This window comes from Bison bison, unplaced genomic scaffold (genome assembly GCF_000754665.1).
Source record: "Bison bison bison isolate TAMUID 2011002044 unplaced genomic scaffold, Bison_UMD1.0 scf7180017864491, whole genome shotgun sequence".
Taxonomy (NCBI): domain Eukaryota; kingdom Metazoa; phylum Chordata; class Mammalia; order Artiodactyla; family Bovidae; genus Bison; species Bison bison.
In genome coordinates this window covers 19,293,634-19,298,343 of record NW_011495050.1, presented here as the reverse complement: position 1 = coordinate 19,298,343, position 4,710 = coordinate 19,293,634, and the positions used below count along the sequence as shown (strand labels likewise).

Sequence of the window (4,710 nt, the reverse complement as noted above, 5' to 3'; positions counted from 1 at the left end):
TTTGCCCCACGGGGGAGCCAGTGCCTGCCCTGCCCAGCATCCTCTGACGCAAGCTGTCCTCAGCCACGCCAGGCAGGGCCTCCTGGGCCAGCCTGCACCACTCCCTCCCTCCTCCCCACTGCCTCCTCCCACGCCTCCCTCCCAGGATTCCCGAGGACTTTGTCAGGAATGTCTCACACCGACATCACACCCACCTTGGCTCACAGAGAGCGTGAGACAATGTATCTGCCACCCAGGGGTGGCTCTGGTGAGCCTCCAGGTTGCCACCTGGGCAAATGACTTAATAGCACTCACCCACCTGCCCCACAGCCTAGCCGGGAGGTTTTCCCCCATCTTGCATCATCTTCTTCCATCTCTTAGGGAGCAAAGTGGCTAAGCTCCTAGTCTGAGATTGAAATAGCTGGGTTCTAACCTTGACTCTCTCACCAAGTGCTTGCTTGACCTCTCAGTATCTCCATTTTCTTACCTGTGAAAGGGAGGTAATCATCAGCTCTGCTTCCTAAGGCTGCTTCAAGGATGAAATGAGGCAAGTAAGGAGCATGTAAGGAGCTCAGAAAAATTCCTGGCACATAGTAAATGCTTACTAAACGTTAGCTGTTCACCATTTTCTAGACTTGCCAGATGTCTTCGGTGGTCACCAGTGTTTGGTCTCTGCAGTGGGCAGCACACAACACCAGGCACTAAAGGGGAGACAAAACAGCAACATGGTTGTTCTCATCCTCTGCGTTCGGGTCCCCTTGGAGGAAATCTGAAAGCACCTACATAGTAGATTCCTCTTGTGCTTTGTGGACACTTTGCCATGAATCCTTTGAATGCTCTTCCTGTATTTGGGTAAAATCCCACATTAGATGCCCATCCTCCCCAAGATGAGAAGCCAGAAACTGAATTTCCCAGCCTGCCCTGCAGCACGGAACAGGTTCATGACCCAGGTTCCACCAATCAGATACATTCACCAGAGACCTTGAAGAAGTAGGAGACTGCAGGCACCTCAAAGGCAACTGACTCGCCTTCATACTTTCCTATACGTCTCTGTAGAGGTTGTTATGAATTGAATTGTGTCCACCTCCCAGAGAAGAAAGCACACTGGAGTCCTAACCCTTTGTACTTCAGAACATGACCTTGGTTGAGGATAAAGTCTTTCCAGAGATAATCAATAAGACCATTAGCTGCTGCAGCTGCTGCTGCTAAGTCGCTTCAGTCGTGTCCAACTCTGTATGACCCCATAGACAGCAGCCTACCAGGCTCCCCCGTCTCTGGGATTCTCCAAGCAAGAACACTAGAGTGGATTGCCATTTCCTTCTCCAATGCATGAAAGTGAAAAGTGAAAGGGAAGTCGCTCAGTCGTGTCCGACTCTGAGCGACCCCATGGACTGCAGCCTACCAGGCTCCTCCATCCATGGGATTTTCCAGACAAGAGTACTGGAGTGGGGTGCCATTGCCTTTTCTGAAGGCCATTAGGGTGGGCTCTAATTTTATATGAGTGGTATCTTTATAAAAAGGGGAAATTTGGACACACAGACACACGGGGAGAACGCCGTGTGAAGACGCAGAAAGAAATCGGGGTGACTCAGAGGGAGCCAACCCTGCCAAGACCTTGATCTCAGATAGCTAATGTCTAGAACTGTGAGAAAATAACATTTCTGTTGCTTAAGCCACCCAATCTGTGGTGCTTTGTTAGAGCAGCTATAGGAAATGAGTGCAGAGAAGCTCCCAGGCTTTTGTGTCAAATGTAAGCTCCTGAGAGCAGGAACTGTTGTTTCTTTTCTGGCACCAAGATGGGCGCCCAAGAAATACATGTTCAATACATGAATGTCCTCTTCATAGTTCACAACACAGGACAGAGAAAAGCCCTGCGTTCCAAGACTGCCCGCTTCTCATCCACTACTACTGGCTTCAGTGGTGGTCAGAGGACCACGCCCGCCCCTCCTGCTTGCAGAGGCCGCAGGGCCCACCCGATGCAGTAGGGTTGCAGGAGCTGTGCGGACCGCCCTGCGACCCTGTGGCTCTTGGCCTGACTGACTGATGAGAGAGCGTAGAAAAAGTATTCTCTTAACTTTTTTTCATTTGATTTTTTACCTTTTTTATTGGAGTAGAGTTGATTTACCAACTCTTTCATTGTAAAACCCAAAGCCCACCAGGCCCAGGGAAGATTTCAGTAACTTAGTGACCCATCCTTTTCAATGGCAAGGCATAGCCACCCCAGGGGATCTGTGAGCATCAGCAAAGATGTACTGTGGTCAGTACAACGGTTCTTGTTACATGTGGCTAGGCCTGACTTCTTTGGGGCCTAGTCTTAACTTCTTGAGGCAACGGCTTGGGGGAAGTGGAAGGGTCTACACAATAGAGTTGACTAGTCGAGTATGGTTGGGCAGGACCTTCTCTCATTTAAACTGGGAGCTAATGAATGTGTGTGTGTGTGTGTGTGTGTGAGCGCACACATTAGTGTGTCTGTGGTGGGGGAGGGGAGTGGACCTAAGAAGGCTCTTTCTCAGAGGAAGAAAAGGCAGATGCCCATGTCCTGTGGAGTTAAGCGGCCTGTCCAGGCCTTTCTCCATCCTCATGTGCAGACCAGAGGATAAGGAGGGCTGAAGCCACCCAGACGGATCACCAGGAGTCCACGGTGGGGCAGTGGTTGGGGGGTGGCGCCTGCCCAGCAGGCTTCAGCCTCCAGGCCACACCCAGGACGATCTGGGAACGGGCCTCCTCCTCTGTCAGGAAACGTGAGCCTCCCGCTTGCACACGGGACGGGTGTGTCCCTCACACTGAGCCCTTTGTGCCCAGGGGGGAGAGCGCTGGCCCTGGTTTGTTCTGGCGGTTGCCCAGGCCCTGCCCACCTGCAGCCACCCCACCCAGGGGCTCCCTGCCTTTCTTCTCTAGCTGCCCCACCCTTCCTCACAGCCTGCAGCCGCCCAGCGGAGGGCAGGGCACTAGGGAGGAGGCCTGGGCTCCGCCGGAAGGGCAACCTCGGGAGCTGCTGGCTGGAGACCCGGGATGACTCCGAGGACGGCTCCTGGCCAGGAGAGGGCTCTGGGGCTGGCTCCCCAGGCAGACAGCGAGGTGGCTGCGGACGGCCCCCACCCCCTGAGCACCGTCGCTTCCTGTTCACTCTGCCCGGGTCAGGCAGGACACAGCACCATCCGGCTCGTTGCTGGGGAGACACTATCACCGGAGGAGGTCCACGATTATAGCTGCAACCGTTTGTGTTCCTTTAAAAAATTAAAAAAAAAGAAAAAAAAACCCACGACAAATCTCATGCTTGTCGGAGTCTTCCTCCTTCGCTGTCAGATCCCATTATGAATTCGTGGCACTTTCTGTTGAGAGTTAATTACACGTTGTATGAAAGATACAGGGCTTCCTTTGACATTTCTTTCCCTCGATGGGCCCCAACCCTTTCGGAGGACTTCCTGCGCTCCCTCCCATTGCCGCAGGGAAGAAGGCCTGTCTGGCCCGGCCTCCCCAGCGCCCTACTCTCAGCCCGAAGGCTGGGGGCCTACCAGAGTTGGTGAGTGGACGAGGGTCCTGCCCACCCAGCTCTCATTTCCCATCCACTCAGGCCAGAGCGCTGGGGATTACGACACAGCACAATCGGAAGGTGTTATTGAAAGATGGCCACGCACTTTGCCGATTTTTTTGCCCCCCCCACCCCCAACCTCTGCCCTCCTCCCACCCAAACAGGTCGGGTCAGGCACAGGGTGACCTGCTTCCTGAAGCCAGCATTCTAGAGAGGGCCCTGGGAGGGGCCACGCCCCTTCCAGGCTGAGGCAGAGTTCCACAGCTGCTGGAGCTCTCAGTTCCTTTTTTTTTTTAATCATGGCTGTCTTCATTCTCGGGATATTTCCTTCTCCTGGTGGCTCATCTTTTCTCCCTGAAGCAACAGTGTGGACTAATACCCTGAATGCTTGCCTCCTGTGGTGTTGAGTTTCACCTACTGACAAGATGGCTAATTGCACAGCTGCCTCCTTTCTCTCCCCCCACCCGAAGCTACAGCTCCTCTGGGTCTGGACAAGTCACAGCCTACAGGACCCGGAGGGTGTTCTCAGCCAGCCCCTGCCCTAAGCTGGCACACACCTCAAAGTGGAGAACCTTCCGTCTTCTAATATCGTTCCCCTAAACCATTCAGTTCGGTCGCTCAGTCGCGTCCGACTCTTTGCGACCCCATGAACTGCAGCGCACCAGGCTTCCATGTCCATCACCAACTCACGGAGCTTACTCAAACTCATGTTCATCGAGTTGGTGAAGCCATCCAACCATCTCATCCTCTGTCGTCCCCTTCTCCTCCTGCCTTCAATCTTTCCCAGCATCAGGGTCTTTTCCAATGAGTCAGTTCTTCCCATCAGGTGACCAAAGTATTAGAGCTTCAGCTTCAGGTTGTGAGTTAAAAGTGATCACATCTATAATTACGATGCTGAACTAACGGCATGTGGAATACATGCTTGGTAATAGGGCAAAGCTTTTCCTGTGGGCCGGCATTCTCCTGCAACTGCTTTTCTTAATTCCATCCTAGGTCAGGGGCTTCCCTGGTGGCTCAGACAGTAAAGAATCTGCCTGCAATGCCGGTTAGACCTGGGTTCAATCTCTGGGTCAGGAAGATCCCCTGAAGAAGTGATGTTCAACTTCACTCTTTATCAGAGAAATGCAAATCAAAACCACTATGAGGTACCATTTCACACCAGTCAGAATGGCTGCGATCCAAAATTCTACAAATAATAA

At 52.9% G+C, this 4,710-nt stretch overlaps 1 long non-coding RNA gene across 2 annotated transcripts in view; it reads right to left on the bottom strand.

The window, feature by feature from the left end:
- LOC105005480 overlaps window positions 1-4,710 on the bottom strand; it is a 14,360-nt gene that overhangs the window by 3,280 nt on the left and 6,370 nt on the right. For both annotated transcript variants that reach the window (XR_827325.1, XR_827324.1), the window contains exon 2: window positions 467-680. This is a non-coding gene — a long non-coding RNA (uncharacterized LOC105005480). The remainder of the gene's footprint in view (window positions 1-466; window positions 681-4,710) is intronic.